Source organism: Neodiprion fabricii, chromosome 3, assembly GCF_021155785.1.
Source record: "Neodiprion fabricii isolate iyNeoFabr1 chromosome 3, iyNeoFabr1.1, whole genome shotgun sequence".
In the NCBI taxonomy this organism is placed as follows: Eukaryota; Metazoa; Arthropoda; class Insecta; order Hymenoptera; family Diprionidae; genus Neodiprion; species Neodiprion fabricii.
In genome coordinates, this window is record NC_060241.1 from 22508140 (window position 1) to 22530830 (window position 22691).

Here is a 22691-nt window from a genome sequence, read left to right on the forward strand (position 1 = left end):
GCTCACGTTCAAGCCGAATGGACGGTTAAGGGATGGGGCCGAAGGACTTTGTGATGGAACGAAGTTTTCACGCCCCGGCTTGGCCTGGCAGCGTGCCCGCTTCTCCGTACTCAGAAACAGCGAATCCATTCTTGGAATCCGAAAGCAGGTGGATACGGTAACGCGAGAACCAGGGAGACGTTCAACCGTACAAAAATAGTTTCGATAACTCGGTTTATCTCTGCAAAGGTCTGACGCGCATTGCCACCTTCGTAGTATTCGCCTGACTCCATCTTGGGATATTCGCCGAGAGATAATCGCGCGGTAGTTACAGAATCAAACGCGTTTATTGAAGGCGAATCACCGCAGAGTGCGTTGATCAATTGCTAAAGAAGCTAAGTGACTGGGAATAGAGGTTCCAAAATCCTGACTCGACAAAAAACCGAATCATAGAAATGAGGAACAGTTGAAGATGTGAATCGAAGATGTGTATACTTGTATAGTTATTATCACTGATAAACTAGTGTCGTTACTGTCGAATTTTCTGCTTGCAACCCTCTAACTCTGATTTGATCGGAGACCTGAAACGGTTTCCAAATAATTATAACATGCAGTCGACTCGTATTTGATTTCTTGCCGGAAGAAAATCAAGCAAATTAACCGAATATAGAGACGTTCACTAGTATTCGCTAGGTTTTCAATTTATAGCCAACAGTTTGCAATTTTACTGTAAGTCGATTTTTCCATTGTCAAAAAATAGTCAAACTGAACATTAAAATTCCGGTGATTACTTGATTTTGGTGATCAGGTCATGCATTAACTGTAGTTTTTTTTTTCTTGTTTTAAAGTATTGACTGTCATTATCAGTTTTCAGGCGAATAGTTCAGGTACCCCCTTAAAATGTTTAATAGCGTATAAACAAGATACGTGTCGCTTACTTTTCAGTCTACTATAACATGTTAAAAAAGAAATCCAATCGGACAGATCAACCTGCGTTACTTTCCTTGTAAGTCGAAATCTTTCATCTGTATTTAATTATTCAAACGATGATCTTCGTCTCGACAAGCGCGCTACTTGGCTTATTATTTATGTAGGTGTATCTTGAATTTCGAGAGAAAGCCGATGAATATAATTGCAAATTGGACAGAATTGATACAGAAGGAACGAGGGTAAGTACTTACTGATACTCAGTCGTTTCAAGTACACGTATATACATGTACACTCTCTCGGGGTTAATGGTGCCGACCTACGGGGAAAAGGTCGACCGAAAGAGTAAAGGAACGGCAAGAAGATGAGGTCTGATTCTCTCCTGTGTGTATCGGGGCGTAACATTGAAGTGTCTTGAGATTTTATCATCGTTGACGAGAGCCATTAGGTCTAAACGAATAGGAGAATCTCAACTTGGGTAAAGGAGCTCGCGAGCTCAATCGCGAAGAGTAAACGTGGCCAACCCTCTGGAGTTGAGCTCATCAACGTTGCTCTCCGCTTTTCTGCGGGGTGGTTCGGTCTTTCATCGACATGTACGTGAAAACAAAAGAATGAATAAGCTTCTTCGCAGAATTTCCTCTGCGTCCTTGTCGTCTCATTCATCACGACTACCACATCTTTCACCAACTCTTCGGCATCCTATAATTTTCAGTGTAGTCACGACTACTTAACGTTACCTGGAACAAAGTTTTCTCCGACTTGTCGTCGTGATGAATTGTTAACTTTAGTTTACGACTCGTCAAACGATGCTCGCCAACTTTGATCACTATCCATCAAGTCTGCGACATCAAATCAAAACACTATACCGAGCATATATGCAAAACTTTGCACAAGATGAAGTAATAATCGTAATTGTAATGATGTTACATGACCTCAAGTTTTTTTTACAAGTATAAAATCACACTAGACGAACGAGTTTTACAATATAAATCAAGTTTATTCTACGGTACTCAAAGAAAATTCATCTTATAGTCGCACTTTTATGTAATCGCAGATGGTCCAACAAAGAATGACTTTAACGATGAGGACTTTTACAGAACCCTAGTTTGTCGCTGCGCAAAGAGTTCCGGGTGACGTTACGAAGTAAGACACGAGGCATGCTGCTCAGAATGCAGCCCGAAACATCTACGTCGTCAGGAAAGGTTGTGGAAATTGTTGGCATTCCGATGCAACATCATAGTAGACGCATCGCAGTTTCCTACGTTACAAGGCATACCTTACCGTCAAAATCTTATGGACGATAAAAAGATGGTGCTTTTTCATATTCCTTACTTTTCCAGCTATGACGCACGTTGTATAGTTACAGTTCACGTAAGGAAAAGATGCGGCGACGAGTATGGTCGGATGAATGATTCTTGACCCGCATTTTCTAATTGTGTCATAAACTTACCTACTTGGCACTGGTTTGATTCCGCGAATATTGATTGCGACACGGTTCTATCGTACAAATGGGTATACATATAGCATGGAATCGGAGGCCTGTGTATGTACGATACATCCAACTATACACGGGCAAGTCTCGGGTGCAATATGGCTGTGATTAATGGGTTCGGAGCGAATAGTCGCAACCACCGTAACCCTGGATGATATACGAGATTATAACTGCAAGTGAAGCGCTCTTGTCCGTTATTACGTTCGGTTTAATCCGCGTTATCCCGGCTGGTCCTTCTAATCAAGTTCAATTTACACCTTGTTCATATCCGTTCAAATTTGGGCGCCCCGAAAGTTAAGCCACGAGACAACTTTTAACGTTCCATCCGACCCCCAAGCCAAACATCCTGACGCAGTAACCGATACGTGCTGGAAGATGCAAGCCACGCTTTCTCCATTCGCAATAGGAAGTTCTGCTACGGGTTGCGCCATTAATGGGCTTAGGCTAGCCCTTTCACGGCTTCGACCCAGGGCGGCTAAGCTCGGCTTGTCTCCGTTTGCACATACATTATGGGATCGAATTTGACGTTATCAATTCGAGCTGTAGATAAGCCCGGGTCCCTATCCCGGGTTTACGATCCCCGCGGGTCTTGCTATGTACTTTCCGACTTTATAAGGCATCTTTATCCTCGGGTCGACTACCCCGGATTTCATTCCGTCCGTCGCAATGCATGTTTCTTCCTGCACCCTTCACCTCACTGTCTACCCTCGATTTCGACAACAACAGCGGACTTAGCTTTGCTGCTGCTTATATAATTTAAACGGATTGTTGAGCAGGTGACGAACAGGGCTTAAAGTGACCAATTTACTACTCTTCAGATATACGCTTATATGTTGTAAACCTCGTGAAATTATTTCAAATCTTTTGAATACCTTGAATATTCGTCAAGTTTTTAAATATTACGTGGGATTCCGTCAGATCTTTCAGAAACAAGTGAAATCTCTAGTAAATTAATCATCCGAACTTTATGAAATATGATATATTGTGGGATCCGTAAAAAACGGGTAAAGTGTTCTGAAACCTCGTAAGATTATCTGAGATCTGTGGTTTCTTTGAAATTAGATAAAACCCCTGAAGCACTATAAAATCTTTCAAAATCGTTGAGAAACCTGTGAAATCTTTGGAAATTAGCTGAATCCTCTAAAAATTTTCAATACACATGAAACCCGTAATAAATAGGTTTAAAGTTACATTCTTCGAAAAATTTTGGAAATCAGTAAAATGAACATTGAAGTGATTGTTTAAATTATAATCAGATGTGCAGATTTTAATATAACGACTCGTCAAGTATTAATGGAAAGCAACACCTACATAAACCGATAAGAACTTGTCTTCAAGAATTTTGAAATGCTCGAATTCACGGCATTCGGGAAATAGAATCGTTTCTTGGAATCATAATCCGCGATGATTTCAATGTTCCTATTTTTGTCAAAATTCGTATTGACATCGAGGTTTATTTATAGACTAAATTCTCTGAATGTTCAGAATCCACATCAAGCAGAGTGGATATTGAAGTTCCTAATAACGTTGCCGAGAAAGATCTAAAGGCTGATCGGCGTGAAATTCCATTCAAAAGACGTGCGTAAAATGTGACAATGGGAAAGAATTGGCAATAGGTGTCACGCAATTCGACTGCGGGGTTATCCCGTATATATGCAGAGGGTGGAAACCCACGGTGCCCATGGATCCAAAGTGCAACGAAGAGGAACGACGAAAAACGTTGAGGTTTTTTTCACTTTTCTCCGTCTTCGTTTTTTTCTCCTTTCGCGCCAGCCGAAATTCAGAAGCTAGACGGTCGAAGAAAGTACCTAAAGCTCTGATCCGAGAGTCGGGCAATTTTTTTTTTTTTTTTTTTTTCGACGGACGGCAGCACGTTATTGAATTACGGGTCCATTCGAATATGGAGAATTTTGCAAAGAGACCTGCTAAATTTTCTGCTCGCTGAAGCACTTATTGTTAGTCGTGCTTTAAGCGAACCGGGTGAAAATGAATGTCAAAAGAAGTATGTGTGTTATACGTATACTCCCGTTATTGGAAGCTGGTGCACCGATTTTACTTCTCTTCTCCACGCACGATTAAACCTCTAGTCACCAGCTATTCCGGAGGATATGTAGAGCTTCGTTCTCTTGTAAGTTTAGAGCTTACTGAAAACGGCATAACGCGGTTTTTCAACGAATGTATTATATGTATATTCGAAAGCTCGGTCTTCTTCATGAAATGGTAATCGCAATGTATACACAATATACGTACATTCACGGAGAAATTTGAATCTATTTCCTTTCACCATTCCCTCGTGTATCTCGACAGAATCTGGTTCGGAGTTTACAGCCCCAGAGGGAATAGGAGGAACGATGCTAGGCTGACCATTTCGCTGCCCCTAGCAACAGGGAAAAATTTTACTACGACGGGCGCTTGAGGTGGCACCGTCATTGAATCATTGAAAGTGGAACGTGTGGTAATTTCGTTGATTGAAAACTAAGGATTTGATATCTTTCTATTTGCCAAACTTTGAACCAAGTCACCAACCAAATAATTTAGAGAGAATAAATTGAAATTCTAATTTCGATAGAGGTTTTAATGGTTATAATAAATCTCGGTGGATTTATGCTGAATAAAGAACACATTTCTGACACATCAGCATAAACAAGGCTCGCGTTGTGTGTTTTATGAGGATTCTAAATCGTATAGAAAAATAAGATAGAAAACCGTATGATATAAAAAAAAAAAAAAGGGCGCGGTTGGAATTTCGAATTTGAAATGTTCCGAAAGCGCCAAATTCCAAATTCTTTAGTGGCGAAAGTTAAAGTAAAGAAATGAAACTTTGACGAAACATCAAAGTTTCGAATTTACTTCAAGTTTCGCGAGTAATAGTTCGGAATTAAGCGCCTGGGGAACTTTTTAAATTCGGAATTTCAATCACGCCCCAAAAAACATTGCATTTAAAAGCTGAGGAACAATTTTGCGTGAGAAAATAAATTGCTTCAGCAGAGAAAAACTTCCTTTTGCGGTCTTCGTGTGAATTTATTAACGCGAACTACGAGAGAATGCGGATGGATAAAAGATACTTGCGAGACGTGAGTGAGCTGTGGATTGAGTGCAGCTTGTTATTGCGCTATATTTTGAGGGTTTGTTTTTCGCGGTGCCACCCATATCGTCGCGACTGCGATACGATGCAGTAAAAGTGCACGTACCTTGTGCATAAATTCAGTCGTAATATTGCACTAAGAACAATTTCATTTCGTAAAAGTTAGTAGAAAATTCTGTTAAAAATTTGAATCCTTGCAATAATAGTTAAAATATTGTTGAAATCGAATGAAAATGTGGCACAAATAAATTGTTTAATGTGATTCTTACGGTTAGTACGATATTTTCTGGTTATTGCCATACTAAATCTGCTCCTTTAGTTTTAAGTACATGTTTCAGATGACGAAGATGTAACATCGGTTTATTGCTTCGATAACATCAAATTGTCTCAATAGTTAAAAGAAATTATGGTACAGTGAAACAAACTCGTTCATTTTCAATTATTATCCAGAACTGTATTTTTCGGTTATCGCGAGAAAAAAGGTAGTCAAGGATCGCTCGCAATGTTTTCTGCAACGTCATTTTCCCGCAACCGGAAGAGAGCGAAATGAGTGAGTTGGATTATTTGCATCTGAAATTTATAGTGGGATCGTAGCGCGTCCCATAACTCAGAGGCTTACTGCGTCACATACGAACGTGCGCGCAAGCATCACTTTGAGGTTCGTAAACGCGGAAGTTCTTGAATAATTTGATTCATTTCCATCGTATGATATTAACAAACCCGCGAGTATGTGAGTCGACTATGGAAGTCATACACTCGGCTTCTGAAACTAGCTTGCCGTGTGTTCGCAATCAGCCATACTGGCTAATGCCTTTTGAACTTCACTTGTAATTCAGCTTCCTCCTCAAACTCGTGTAATTGACAATGAAAAGATATCGTAACTTGTATGTCTTCGTACAATTTGTAGGGTTAATTACTTGTTCAAGAGATTACGAATTCGTTTTGTTGTTTTATCCCTGAACCATGGAAAACTGATGGGCTCGTAAATGTTATCGACATATTTGAATGATTCAAGGAAAATCTGGTATGATTTTGAAGACGATAGATAACTCTTTTAATTTTGTGAGAGTGAGATTTTACCACAAAATATTTAGAAGGAATATTCAAAAAATTAGAGAGCCTCTTTAAATTTTCTTTAGTGAATTCTCACTTCTGTCCAGAAAACGTAGAACTTTTTCTCCAAAGAATTAGAGAGCATCGCAAATTTTCTTTTTTTCACTACAGAAAAGTGACATTTCACTGAACAAAATTTAGAGAGAATGCAAAGCTGTTATTTGACAAAATCAATATTTGTGATAGGAAATTAACTTTTGTACCATTTTTTTTGCCAAAAATGGCTCAAACATTGTCATATTTTTTTTATAAACTCACGGTGTTTAAAAAACGTAAGAAATGGTTGGTGCAAAAAATCTAAAACTATCGATGAAAAATTTTCTTAGGTAGCATTATGATGTGAGAAATATTTGAAAATTTCTAGAAATAGTTTGGAAAAATCGGCCCAGTTTAGAAAGAATCTCCCATATTATACTGGTATTATTTCTTCAGAAGAAATCATTTTTGTCGTTAACGTAATTTTGCGAAAAATATGTAAGCAAAATAATGAAGTCTTTGAAACCTTTTTCAATTTTTCAAAAATGACATGCAAAGAAATTCAGGACCCTTTGAAAATCAAGTCGTATTAACTCGCATGTATCTGCAGAGGTTGAAGGTGTTCCTGTTTGAATATCTAATATAGAAAAGGTTCGAGGTAGACTTACGGGGCTTTCCGCGTCAGCGGTGGAATATCCATTTTCCTTCCGCATGTCATGGATTTTATTTTCCAATTACAGTGCAAATGTTGTGTAGCACAATTCGGAGAGAAAAATTTACAACAGGATTTAGAGGTATGGAAGGTGTTTTCCACGCTTGAAAAATAAAATTCTCTACCTACATTTATGGAACTAATGAACTGCGATAGAAATCCGCACAAAAGAGCCATTATACATAACGTAGCCGTTAAATGCTATGAAACTACAATATGCCGTTTACGAAGCTGGGTAAAACGTGAAAACTCGTACCGACAGCATCGAGTGATTATCAATGTAAAAATATATGAGACATTCCATGTCAACTCGATCAGGCCTTGACCCTTACATTTCTTGCTTGTTCCGAAATTTTCTGCGGGTGTAACAGGACCTTATATTTTATTAGAAAAGTAATAATGTTAGAAAAAAAAAAATGAATTAAATTTTGTTCCTCTTAATTTAAAACACAATCTCCATGGTCTCAAATTCTTTCTTCGAAAAAGTTCATCATAGACGTTAATTGACTGTTATAATCAGAAAGGATGTTTTTTTTCTGACAAACCTCAAGTTTTGAGGGTTAGAAGCATGAAAAATCAAAATCTTTTTATTCTCGGGACACCCTAATATAATATCTTTATCCATACAGCATGGAGAAAAATGTTTTGCACGAGCTCTGTTACCAGTTTGAAAAATCGATAAATGGGTGGCGAAATATCGAATGTTCGACGTTATTGTTATTTCAATATTGTATATTGTTGGTGAAAAAGTGTGATCTTTGGATGAAAAAGTTTCATACTTGCAAAATAAGCTGATATTCCGCGTTTAATTTTATATGTCTCGAAGGACGTTGACATAGAACGTAGATCAAAGGCTCTCGAGATTCATATGACATGATTTCAGGCCAGTGCACCAGTGATATGAAAATATCACGCAATTACAGGCGATGCAGCCACGGTCTGTCGCCATGGCTACTGTGTCCTTACAGCATCCCATCAGAGGAATGCAATATCCTTCAACTTGTAGGTGGCGAACGGCGACGGACCGTCTGGGGTCTCGAAGAGACAGACTAGACGGTCGTATCGTTCCTTAAGATCAGGAAGGAAGTGAATTACTGCAGAGAAGTGTAAAGGGAATCGTTTATAATACACTCCGTATCGATTCACTCGACGATAATCCTGAGCAGCGTTGTCTTTGCAGCAATTTTTTTATTTTTATTTACTTATTTTTTTGCATTTCTTTTTTTTTTTTTCTTTATCGCACAAACTCCACGGTTGAATAGTCAAATAGGAAACTATCCGTCCCGTCCAACGTAATCCAACGTAGAACTCGCCGGATACTTATCTAGGAAGAAACTTTTACTGCATGCAGTTCAGGGAGCGGGTTAAATCGCACGAATTGAACATCGGTTGAAGTTGAAGATTTCCTAACGTTCCGTGTAAAACCAGGGATCAGGTTTTTCACATACCTACGTAGAACATCACACTGCAGGGACGGCGAATTTACTCCAACGTGTCTCAATTTTCTCCTCGATAGACCGAAATTTAAAAATTGTTCATCGTCGAGTTGGCCGCGAGTGATTTGCGGCAGGGAAGAAAAAGTCAACGGCATGCCAACGCGAACAAGAAACTGTCACCATCTGCAAACAGCCAGCCATGACGGATGATAAATTACGGTGTTCGGTTGAATGGTCGCACCTCTGATAGACCAGGAAAGTAAAATTTAACGACGCGCTTTGGGCGGGGCTGATGATCGACACTGGAACCTGATCGATCTGGTTAGACAGGAAGAAAAATGACGAGGCAAAAGACAAATCCAAAGAAAGCGAAGCCAACGAGGCCGATCAAAATCGCGGCACTCGTCATCGCAGCGATTCAAAATCTCCGGGAGACGAGAGGCTCGACTTCTGGTAAAATCGTTGACTACATAACACTCGCCTCGGATTTACCCCAGGGTCGCATAAAACCTCAAGTAAGAATTCCTGTTCGCTCAGTTTTCGTGTCGCGAAGGTGATTTTTTTTTTCATTCACCGCTTTTCATCCACTCGATAAATTTCGTTTCTTATAATATCGTAGAACCGATCGGTCACGGGCTTAATATCGACGCTTCTGGGGCCGTGAATCGAAACGATCGGCACGCAGCCTAGGGGAGCTCAAAAGTAACAGAAATTATTATGTTTCCCAAGCGCTTTGAGGGTCAATATTGCATTTGAAAGTATGCGACTCGGCGTGTGAGACCGTCGGCTCTTCTTGTCTCGAGTGGCGAAAAGCCCGGTGAATGAAATTAACCGAGGGAGGGACTCCGGTGAAATTTTGATGATATCGAGTTTTTTGTTTTTGAAATTACTGGAAAAGATGTGAATAGAAATTCCCTCCAGCAAAATCTAGATTATGGTAGTATGTGTTCCGAAAAAAATCTCAATCTTCTGCGATGAAAGTGTATGCGCAAGGAATTTTTGGAAGCGATGCGCTGAAAATTTTCTATCACAAGTACATGAGTGAGGGGTGGAGGTACAATTTGGATGGTGTAAAATCATACCTAATTTTAGGATTTCTTTTCAAATAAAATGAAAACACTTAAAGCAGTTTGAGTTTGAAGGCTTTGTTATTTATAGTTTGAAGAATATTTTAGATTTTTTTTTCACTGAAATTAATAACAAGACGACGGCATGGCAGACATAAGTAGCGAACGACCACGTTCTCAAACCGGTGGCGTAGATTCCTTGGTTAATTTTTATCCGATTGACTCGAAATTTTGACACAATATTTAAAACTTGTCTATCAATTCGAGCTAGTGGCTAGATTTTCAGTCCCAAGAGTTTTATGTAAAATTATTTTAACAATTTTTTGGTCGGAAAATAACATTTTTTGTTCATAATCGTGGGTATTTGAAAAAATATTTACATTAAACATACTACCATAAGTTAAATTTTTTTAGAAGGAGTATTCGATCGCATCTTTTTTAGTTATTTTACAAACAACGTCGAAATTTCACCGGTGTCCATCCTTAACGAATCCTACGACGGTTGAATAATTGACAAATGATCAGGTGAAAGCTGCACTGAAACGAGGCGTCGAGTACGGGATTCTCGAGAGATTTCGCGGCCACTACTTCCTGCCGTCGGGGGATGACCTGGAAAGAGCCGACAGGGTGGCCGCCCGCTTCGCGAAACTTCCCACGCCTGTTCATTCCGGTACAACAGATCGCAAAGCCGCCCAAAATCCGGACAGATTCTCGACGAAAAAAGTCATCAAGTCTCGACAGCCGATGAACGCGGGGCAGGGATCGTTCCCAAACATGCGAAGGAATGTCAGAAGGGCTCGCTCCGTTCCATTATCCCTGACCTCAACGGCCACGGGGAAAAGTTATTACCGTGACGGGCAGTCCTTTTTGGGCAGTGACGTCGATTGATACTGGTATCGATATTTGACGTTCGCTTTATGCTGTCCCGTACTATAATCCCTCCGAACCTACGTAACATTTTTTGTGTAAACGTTGATCGTCCGATGCCCGTCACTTGAATGCTTGTAATTCCATATTCTACCCGTCGTGCAGAGAGATGACGAGCTGTTTTCGATAATAAATTTCCGTTCGTAAATATTTCGTCGCTTACTAGGACTGGCTGATTGAGACAAAAAAAAAAAAATTCAACGCAGTCACACACGAATATAAGGAGACTCGTGTTCAAGCGTTAAGCATCCTTATTTTGACCTGAAATAAAATTCATTCATTCAGTGATGCTTCCTTGGATAATCACTAGGAAATGTTTTGAGAAGATTTTCACAAAAATAAAACTTCTCCTATTTTAGCCCAAGAGTGTGTTGAAAATTTGCAATCGAAATCTGCCCGTCCTATTACGTGACCTCTTTTTCTGATTGAAATTTTTATTGCACTTTTTTTTTCAACCGGATCTTTCCACGCCGCTGCAGGTTTAACAACACGTTTAACACGGGCGAAAATAACGAAATGCGCCACACAACGGTGTCGCAACTCGTTTTAAATTCCAATACGCTGCATAGCGAATAACATCCTGCATTGGTGAAAAAAATGAAAACTGAAAACTGAAACAAACCGGAAGGAAGAGAGAATAACAAAAAAACAATTCAGTGCACATCGTCCATCGCCAGTGATTCAGCGTTATCGACAATATTCGGTGGAAAAATTGCCAGCAGTATTCGAACAACGTGCCAAGCGATAAACGGATCAATGGGTGATTTTCGTCCACATCGAGATCACTAGTTCGTATTTAAAAGTTTGATACAGTCTGTTGGTTATTATAATTGAATGTCGAATTCGCGGCGAACAATCACCCGCAATTTTCATCAAGATAAAAATGAACGAACAAAAAAAAAAATGAAATGAAAAAAATCCAAGCAGAAGTAATTTTGAAAGTAGAATTAACATGCAAGTCCCAAACGAGAGAAAATTGTTGTTTTTTATTTTGTTTCCTTGAGGTGAATTTTATTATTGTATTTGCAACTTCAGCGTTACGATATTCCGACAGCCAAAATTACTGTAGCTGTAATTTGAATCGATGGTTATTTATGTCATCACGCGGCGAGTACATTCGCTGACCTTTGATATGATTCGACTCACGGTATACAAGAAATATAGATCTTTTCACTTATGTGGATATTGCAAATCTGCGTAGTGAAAAAAACCTTTTTTACCTCCATGGTACCCACGATACTTATGTTACAAAAATAAATGTTAATTTGCAATTTTTTTTTTCTATCCAAGTACAAAGAAGAGTACTTTTTAATCCTAGGACGTAAAAATACTTGTTTTTTGTACTCTCGCAAAAACGGTTACTTTACGCAGGGAACGCGGCCAAAAAAAGACACGTAAGCCAAACTTGTGTTATGTAAAACGAATATTTCCGTCATGAAAATTACATGCCCTTTGGCTCGACAAAATCCTCAATGCTACCCAGTATTCACGTACGTAGAAAGTTTTTTACCCTTAGAGTTGTATAAAACATTTTTAACGGAGTACAGGGGAATTCAAACCGGTATTCAAACCGACTCAATTCTGCTAACAGCGAGTATAAATACCAGCACTTTTTTTCTGCGGAGTAACGTTCATGAAACGCTTTCTTAATTTTATCTCAGTAATATCGTTTACCCGACAGATCTTTTTGTTTGAGAATATATTCTATGTCACTTGATTTCTGAAATTATAATACAGCTGGATGAAAATATTTGATGAGAATCAATGGATCTGTCGGGTCAATGCGTTTTTGCACATTACATCTAAAACTAGACAGTGTATAATCCCCTGAAAACATTATGATCAGGATTTATTTCAGATAAATTCATTTTATATTGATCGAGTCATTCATATTCTAGCCTCTCATATTTTTTTTATTCAATTTTATTCTATATTAATTGCAGTTCGTCTCAAAGGAACAATGCCGAAGGAATCGAACAGTTGACTTGGAATGCAATTCATTTGGTATTCACGATTCAATTTACAAGCGACATTGAAAGGGCGATCGGAGTTGAAGAATCGGTTCTTGAGTCAAAGATTTCAGAAATTGTGGAAGAAATTAATGCTTGAAAAGCCCGGAACCGCTCGACGATAATTGATCTTTCCACATTTTGTTTAAGTTGTTTTCGCCGCATAAAATTGTTAGACATTCCCGAGTGGAGTCGTAATTGAGAGTAATTTGGACACGCCTCTTCTCAGCATTGTATTTTCCTCACGGGTCTGCGCTGAAAGAGTAACTCGGAATTCTGGTTACACCGTGAAGATTTTAGGGATCCACTTGTACGTTTTTCGCACATTTATTATACCACCTTGTACATCTCACGGATGGATTAATTGAGATAAGAAATGAGTCTCAGGTATAATACGTACGACGAGAATCGGATGCGGCTTACAACAAGCCCCGATATAAGCTGCTCGATCAAGTTTTTTCCCTTAATTGCAAGGAACCTATAAATCGTCGCATGGGATAAATGGAATAGAGAAAAAATAAATTTATATACAGGAGAAAGCTTTATACGTTTCGCCATTCGTGTTTTCTATGAAGTTCGAGTGAGTCTGCGAATGCGCATGCGCGGAGTACTGAAAATACCACTTTCAAGTCCTAGGAGTGAAAAGTAGTCTTTTTAGTACTGCGCGCATGCGCTGTCGCTAACAAATGTGACGTTACACGACCCTAACCTCAATTTTGTGCTCCGTGAAAAAACGCGTAACGTACTCTTGTCGTATAAAAAATCGTGTGCAAAAAGGAGGCAGCGGTCTTTTCGCCTCGCGGATTTGCAACATTCACCTTCATCTCGTACGCGTGTTCACCCACGACTCATATTGCGAACTTCCGCTCAGCCTGAAAAGACCGAGTTTGCCTTCTTTTTACACAATATACTATTTCGCTATTCTCGCACCTTCGCAGATCCGGTGATCATATTTTTTTTCACTCTGGATTAGGAATAAGTATTTATCACGCCCCAAGGCGATTCAACTCTACGGGTGCACGCCGGTCGAGAATACGGAATTCAACACGGATTCACGAATATTGCTCTCACTTCACTGATTCTGAGTGTTTTTTTAACAAGAAAATTTTTCACCTTTTTTCAGATTTTCAATCTCCGGGCCGTGAACGAGAAACGTGAGATACGTAAGTCCTTCTTATTGTCTTTTAACATTTCAATTTTATTCATCTACAAATCCTTACCCATATTTTGATTGTTGTCGTCTTTGTTGACTACTGCGGGAGTAAATATTGCTGAACTTTGGCGTACGCCTGCCTTCAAAAGACTTCACGCAAATTCAAGTGACTTTAAGTGACTTCACAGCTATGTCCCAGGACTTCTTTCACGGTTTAATGACCTCCCTCATCAAAAACTTGATATTTTCAACCGAACACGAGCACAGGTCAATTCCATAATTTGGAAGGAGAAACTTTTGTTCACCATAGTCGGTGCCTTCGGAAAAGCACTATTCAATTATGTTTATCAATGATAACACCACCAGTTATACGTGAACGCCTGTCATAGTGAACATTTCGAATGTTTTTCTCAAGATTACGACCATTGAAACAGCCAATAGTACAACCCCAATCGCTTATACAGCCAAACGATGATTCGAATGCACCACAAATCGTTTCTTCCGTTCTTCATGACGGTTCTCAACTGTAACTTTTCGTCAATCAAAGCGGTTGCTGGTTTCACGTCATGCGCCGTAGATCCTACTTGGTAAATAAACATGACACTGCCTCCGAATACCCTAAATCTATTAAATCCCGAACGAAGGGTATGGATGCGCGGGTTAAGCACGAGGATGGACGTGCGGCCCGGTATTGGGTCAATAATTCGAAAAGCTAGCGGGCTCAATCTAAACCTTCGGTAGTCTACGGTTCTACCTCATCGGAGTTTAGCCCCCAACGTTTGTCCACGGGCGTGGGTACGTATATTTGGTCGGTTTCCTCGCGTGATATGGAATCTGCAAATCCACCTTTATTGCGCTAATTTCCGGCTGATTATATCCGAAACAACGAACGTTACACCATCGGCCGTTTCGCCGCGTTATATCCGCTCGATAAAACTGCACTGGAGCTCTGCCAATGACTCGAAGTCACGTATTCATCGAGCGCGTGTGTGAGCCGCGTCTGAATTGGCAGTCAGAACGGTATCGAAAAGTATGAAAGTTCGCCCCATTCGTCAGCAAAAATCTCCTCCACCATTTTTCGATCCGGCTTCTGCAGCCGCGTTATTCACCGTTGGCCTGCAACGCGGCGGGCTCTTCCAGTCGACGGAATAATTCAAGCCCCCAAAATGTATGACTATATGACTTCCTGCGGGCTGAAAGGGGTCGCGATTGTTACAATTTCCGGCCGCCTTTCGGAGATCACCAATCGATGAACCGACCGTTCGGTTCTACCCGATCTTCTGCCTACCTGCCGACCCCCGATACTCGGATACCGGAGGGAACGAACTCGTGTGTGTCGATGTGTTCCTGAAATTCTAGGAATCCGCAGACGAGGGGGTGGGGTTGAAATTCCGAATTTGAAAAGTTCCGAAAGCGCCAAATTCCGAATATTTGCTGGCGAAACTTGAGGTAAAGAAATCAAACTTTGACGAAACATCAAAGTTTCGAATGGACCGAAATCCGACGCTCAAACTTCCGAAAGGGCAAAGTTCCGTAAGGACAAAGTGCCGGAAGGGTATAACTCCGACAAGTTAAAGTTCCGACAGTGCGAAAATGAGGAAACCTAAAAATCTGACGCATCTAAATTTTGAATGATCGAAGATTTTCAGTTCCGTGAATTTCTAGCTTGGTGAAAATTCATCACTTTGAGCTTTCGTTGTTTTGGATTTTCGATATTTTACGTTCGGAATTTTGATCATTCTGATTTTCAGTTTTTTTTTTTATTTCTTACACCCACTCGTGGAGTAAACTACGCTGTGTGGATATATTTTGACTCGTGGAATTTAATTTTATCGAAACTCTATTTTTCGGAATCTTGCATCTCGGAACTTGGAGCCGTCGGGTTTCCGAAGATTCGGAACTTTGTTGTATCGTATTAGTTTGATTTCTTTACTTCAAGTTTCGTCGCCAAATGATTAAAATTTAAGCGCTTTCATAACTTTTTAAATGGGGAACTTAAACCCCGCTCTCAGACGAGGAATCGGGAATGAAACCCGAGAACGGATTGTGGAGGGACAAAGGACTCTGGGGGCTAAAGGGATAATGATATTAGTACAGGGATGGATAATGTGAACTCCGCTCAAACTACAATTGTATCGGACAAATCTGACGTTTGTATCAACAGCATTGTTTTACCTTCGAAATTAACCGACTTGACCCGGGATTTGCTTTACCGCAAGTAACGTAAACCTCGAGAAGATTCTGGATTTTGCACTGGAACGTAGAGTATCAGGGTTGTGAATCAAGGATCGTGAAGCAAAGGCCTGCAAAACGTAACTGAAGCAAACCAGATCGAAAGAAATTTGAAAACTGAACGAGCTCTGAGCTTTTTGTAAAATTCGGCAATCAACTCGAGCAGATAGGCAACTAAAGCTGGATTTTTAATATGCTCGGAAAAAATGATTCGCTGGATCAGATAATTTTAGTGTTAAATTTTTTACAAGTTTAACTATTTCGTTGAATCGCATGACGTTTTTTACCATAGAAAAAAAAATGTTATATTTGATCAGCATATCTGATTAAGTCAACAAATTATTTCTGCCTGATTATTTAAAAGGACTCGAACTTACGATTGAAAAAGAAATACGTTATTGTTATTGAATACAATTATCCACAGACCGGAAAATTAAATTAATTATACACTCTTTGGGTTGATTAAACTTACTTTTGTGTGCTGTGTACTTTTGGTATTGTATAAAACGTAATTCTCTATTCTTCTTATGTGGCAAAACTCACGACTGACTTGTGCCAGTTTCCTGAAGAATTTTGTGCATTCGTTACCTCAACTTTGTAATTTTTTGTTGGAATTCATTCACTTTCTTCTCCAACGATTAAAACTTATACTTCAAAACTTTGAACGATGTATAATACCACAGGGTACAGAAAGGAATTCGTTGAACTTTTCGACAAGCTGTTTTAATCCAATTAATAGTGGTGGATTGAAACGCGAACGTCTTGAATCCGGAGAAAAGTTGGAGGGCGGTAAAAATTGTCAAGAATATCATCTCGTTTACTGAATTAAGAATACCGCTTAACAAAATTTGATCACTTTTTTCAAATAATATTCTTCGGAAAGTTGTTGATAATCGTTTCGATGTTTCAGGCTGATGGAAATATTTCTCAAACTACGGTATCAAAAATCGTTTCCGACACGGTGAAAATATTTCGCCGAATCGAAAAATTTTTACGTTACTAAAGAGAAAGCAAAAATCTTCACCCCAGCAGTAAATGTTTACTTACGAAAGTCTAGCTGTTGCAAAAAAATTCTTTCGGGGTGTATATATCAAGAGTTAAATTTTCTGGTTCAGCGAATTGTTTGTTTCCGGAAACAAATTTTGAGTGCAAAAGTCTTTTTTGTGGCAGTTGAGAAATAGTGCTGGGCATAAAAGAGCCCGCACGCACCTCGTGAAACATGCCTGCAGAGCTCGCCCTAGGAACAGCAATGCAAAATTAAAGCGTGTCGGTGTAATGGAGTTTCATCATTTAAAATTCCACGTCCCTTTTTACTTCGGGAAGGTACGGCGAGGGTCAACGAAATTTGCTCATTCTCCGCCGTCTACCCTGTTACAGTTTCCGCTGGCTCCTCAACGCTCTCGACTAACGCAAACGGCAGTTCGCTCAGCCTTTTTTTGTTACCGACCCTTTCCGGGATCCGTCATTCGCAACTGTTGTTAACCCTCCCCAATTTCTCTTAAATGTCTTTGGGAAAGTGAAAAGTAGGAAAGCACATTATGCGGATATGATAACATTCTATTTTAATTAGCCACTAACGCTGGTACCGTAAAAATAAATCCAGAACATGCTAAAGACCCTCTAAAACTCCGTACTGCATTTGCATTTCAGGGAAAACCTGGAAAACCTAGAAAACTCAGGGAATTTACTACAGCATGGAAAAGTTGGGAAGTATCGAAAATAAGACTGGAATTCTTAATCTGTCGAAGAAATAAACTCGTTATTGTACAGAGTTCTATTGATCTTGAGAAATTACACTTGAAATTTTGTTTCGTCGCACCATTTCACAAATTCTATACATATATATTACTCAATACCAAACCTTCTTTCGTTTTTTTCTTGTAGAAAATCGCAGGCTGTTGTTTGTAATTGATGATTAGACAGTAAGATGGTTACTAGGCAATATTGAAGATATTAGTATCAGAGCGTGAAAAAATTGTCATTAAACAGCAACGTATTTTTTAAAAGGTTACTACTTTACTAGAAAAATGCTACCTTCAGGCTAAAATACCTGAAAAAGTCAGGGAATTTCAGATTCTAAAAAACGTACGAACCCTGCATTTAAAAATTTCTTTTTTGCGTATAAACATTGAAACAACAGAACATTTTTGAAGATTTTTTTCATTTCATATTTCGTACGTCACTCAGCAGTATGAACACATCGAGTTTCAAATATTTCAAGCAAACATGTTCCGTTTTCGTCGAAACATCGGTTGTAGGGAAAAATTCGAAAGATGAAATTTTTCGCCAACACTTCGCGCGATTTTCCATTTCAATTTTCTTTTATTTATTTTCACGTTTCCGAACACGTGAATGTATATGTATATCTATAGATACGCCCCTGGAATGGGATCTAAAAGCGTACAAAACCGTGAATGTCTCCTCATAACCCAATACGGGAGAGGAGCAGCAGCTTTATCGAGTCGCTTGCGAACGGAACGGTTGAAAATTGAAATAGAATATACGGGGATGAATGGCGTGTAGTGCAAGGAACTCCGAGGAGCAGGAACGAGCACCGAATCGGGAACGGGTTCCGATTCCCGTAGGGGTTCAGCTACTTTCGGAGGCTGCCGTTAAACCGATGCTGATTGAATCAACTGTTGCAGATGTGGCGAAACGTCCTTTAGACGAAACACTTTCACCCTCGGTAAAAAGTTCCGTCTCGAAACGTTTCGTACAGGAAATCCATACTAGCTTATTCGAAGGTGTAATTTTTTATTCCTGTCAACAGCTGTAAGTGCAAAACGAATTTGGATGGTAAATTTGGTACATTCAAATTGGAAAAATTGCGTCTGAGTTGTTTTTTTTTTCTTTTTTTTTTTGCCTAAAATTGTTACTTTTTCCAAATAAAGGTAACGGGGTGGGAAGTTTCGGGACTGATCCTTTCAAGACAGCTGATTTTTTCCGCCTGTTTCATTTCGTACTCAGCCCTTCAACGTGGCCTTCAACTTTGCCAGAATTCATTCCCAGCTACCTTTAACCCTCCGCAAATTTATACTTTACACTTTACCTTCTCAACCCCTTATCCCTTGCCCTTTATCTCTCGCTCTTTATCCTTTAGCCTTTATCTTTTATCCTTTATGCTTTCCTGGTACTTCGGGTGTGAAAATAAGCACCGGGGGGCGGGAGAACTTTCGTTGACAACCCTCCCACAAAGCTTTTGCGAGAACGACGATGAAATTTTCTCACAGTTAGGGAATTTCGCCGGATACACTGCCGTTAGAAATTGACTCTTACGCCGCATATCGCTCATCTCCGTCGTGCGCATTGAAATCCAACTATTCTAACTAAAATGAGCCAATATTATCGGAATTTTAACGGAAGCTCGTAGTGCGCTGGATGAAATTTCACTCCGAGCTTGATTGGCCGGCTTACAATTAGCCACAGTTGATTGGGAGTATCGTACGGTTATCCGCAATGTTGTCGATACGAACCGTTTTAATTACTGCTCAAATTATTTTCGCCGTGTACAACCTGCGGGGAGTGTGCAAGCTCGTCGATCTGAGTCACCCGTAGCTGCTAAAGAGATAACATGCCGATAACCTTGCTCAGAAATTACGAACTGTTGTTGCAACCCTCGCCGCATAGGCACCGAGCTAATATCAGCCAGCTCAAGCGTCACCGTTGGATTACATTAATTGAATATTCATGTGGGTTTTGCATTCACTTTTGAAGAAGGAGGCCGTTGTGCGGAGCTTTAAGTGAAACGTGCCACGTTTTTCCGCGTTAGAATGTGTTTCGGAATTAGATAATTGATAAAAACGCAACTTGGTCTTGTCCCATTAATTACAATACGCCGGTTAATCGTGGCTTGGATGCTCCTTGAATCGCGAGTTCTGCATTGGCGCCGTGTATCTATTCCAATGATAGGAAGCCACCGAGTCCCAGTTCTGAAATTTATCGTCTGCTCACGTGACCTCGATTTTCAGTCAAAATTAATGCCTCTCTGGCATTGGCCATGAATGTGTGAAAGAGGCTCTCAGAAGCTCATTGAAAAAAGCTTTTATAGAACCGATTCATCCAACCAGTCAATCGATTTATCATTCTCCCGATAAATGGAGAATTTTCTCTTCTCTCTGAAATCAAGGCGTCTCCTATCTCTCCCAGGACGTTCCTTTCTAAACTCTGCCGGCATTGCAATGCCTCGTTCGGTAAATTTTTGGTGAAAAATTAAATAAAACTTCTCGTATTTTACAAGATACTAGAGCTTCGTGTCACGCAAGCTTGAAGTGAGTTTCAAATAAGGGTAGATATTCGGTTCCAAAAGTGTCAAGTTTTTCAGCATCGCGAGAGAGGAAAGTAGTGATGTGCGAATGAAACCTCATTACTACAGCGTCAGAGTTTATAGTTCTCTGAAAAAATAAGCCTCAGTTAGATGTACAAGCAGGTGATATTTTGATTCGAACTTGTTTTATACGGAATTGGCGTTGCACTTTCGTAAGAAGACGAAATCTTTGTATTGTGTTCATATTACATAGGATTTTTTTTTCAGAGTATTCAGCAACCCTGACATTGAGATCAGACTATAATTATTGACTTTTAATAGAACAAGAATCGAGTCGTTTAGTTGTAAAAATGCCACTGGCACATTTCAATCGCAGCCAGTGTTAGTTCCCGTCGATCGGCAAGCTGTAATTAAAAGAGATATTACGGTGCTCGGTGAATCATTATTTGTCAAAGTTAAACCCATCTGCATCCCCGTGAACATAAGAGGATTTCGCAGGAGCAGTATTTGCTAGTTCGCAAAAATATGATGTGCGCCGGCGTATCAATACCAATCCATACAATACCCCTTCGAATGTTCCCTTGAAGGGACAAAAGTGACATGGACACGGAGTGATGATTTAAAATTTAAAAACTCCCTACTGCACGTGCGTTTTCCCCCCAAGTATGAGTTCCACTCTGGAATATTGTTTTTTTTTCTCTCGTGTCAGTGACAATCAATAACCGAATCGACAGACGAAAAGAGAACTCGAAATTACCGCGCTTCGATGCAGAACGACGCGGAATAACGTCACCGGCTTTTATGTTTGCAAATCAATGGCGTGGCGTTACGTATTACGGTCAATGTTTGCGCAGCGGCGTACGAAAATTTGAAATAATCACTTCTGAAGGAGCATTAAAGCCAATCGATGTCAGCGTTGGAACCCACGTCAAAAGAATGTAGGCGGGGCTGGCCTTTCCTCCATTTCACCAGGTGAACAAACCTTCTCATCTAGCTTTCGCTTCGATCACCGACGTTTGAACCTTCACCTTAATTTCCAGGCACACCGTGGTTCATCCGTTTTCAGGATTCGGGAAGGTCGTTGCTCCCTTTTAATCGTTGATTTCCAACCACGTTTATTACGATTTCCCGTGATCTTCGGTTCGCCGTCTGAGATTTTTCCTCGACTTACACTCGACGTGCGAAGCGCATGGATACAAGTGAATCTCGTCAAAAGTCATCGCGCGGAAAGCTCGCGGTAAGAAGTATGCTTGCAGCAGACAGACGCGGGGTTCAACTTCCCGTCACTTTACTCTCTTCAAAAGCTACCATCGGCGACAGTCCTGCGATTCAAAAGTCACTTGTGCAAGGATATTGGGAACTAGTCGTTCTCGAGAGGATCTGTAGGTCGAGAGGATGTAGACTAGAGTAAGCTAGGAGTGGAAAATATACGTCGGAGCGAAAGCAATTTCTTTCTACAATTGTGTTGTATCAGTTGCTACCAACGTCGTCGAGACTCCAGGTGAGCGTATAACCGTTACTTGTATGCAAACCCGCGCGTAATTTTTCCACGAAGTTGAAAAATAAGAACCGGGAATATTTATAGAATTTCATATTTCCCGTAGTCCGCGGATTTGAATGCTTATTCCGATTCCAGGCGTAGGTACTCATTGTGCTCAAGCGGGAGATTTTACAAGTTTCAGAGTGACGGGTGCTTCTTAGGCAGGATCTCGCGAAGCAAAGTGCCTGTTGTATTTTCAACCGTGAAAAACGTGGCTTCGAAAATAAAATAAAAATCTCTCGTTTCCGGGAAACATGTTTCACTACTCACACGACCCTTTTTCACTTTTTCCAAATATATTACGGGGCGTGCTAATTTCCACCATAAAAGCGTTCTCAAGGATATTCAAAAATTGCTCGGTACTCTTCAGGATCTGGAACCACCGTGCCGAGAACGGAGAAACGTATGAAATAAGTAGACGAGATTCTAAGGATACGATCGTTGGTAGTTCCGTCACAAGCACCAGCTGCGTATGACGTCCCGTCAATGCAACACGGAGAAGCTTCAAGCACCATTCCCAATCTTCGAATCCTGCGATCGAGGACGTTCTACAGACTTCGATTGAGGCTGTCGCGTGATTTATATCGGGGCCATAACGCAGCTACAAGTGGTCCAAGTAATCGCGTTAAGATTGGTCGTCAGGGTAAGCCGGCTTTTAATCGATTAGAAATAGATCGTGTAGTGGAATGACGACGTTATAGAATTTTGCCGTCAAGGCAAGAAAGTCATTACGCGTCGAGATTTCCATCGCAGATGCGAAACCGAATGACAGATAGATT

General features: G+C 40.2%; 1 protein-coding gene across 2 annotated transcripts in view; it reads left to right on the forward strand.

Annotated features, from left to right (window-relative positions):
• LOC124177680 (TWiK family of potassium channels protein 18-like) overlaps positions 1-22691 on the forward strand; it is a 242542-nt gene that overhangs the window by 31687 nt on the left and 188164 nt on the right. For both annotated transcript variants that reach the window (XM_046560318.1, XM_046560316.1), the window contains exon 2: positions 13847-13886. The gene's annotated coding sequence lies outside the window, so the exon portion shown is untranslated. The remainder of the gene's footprint in view (positions 1-13846; positions 13887-22691) is intronic.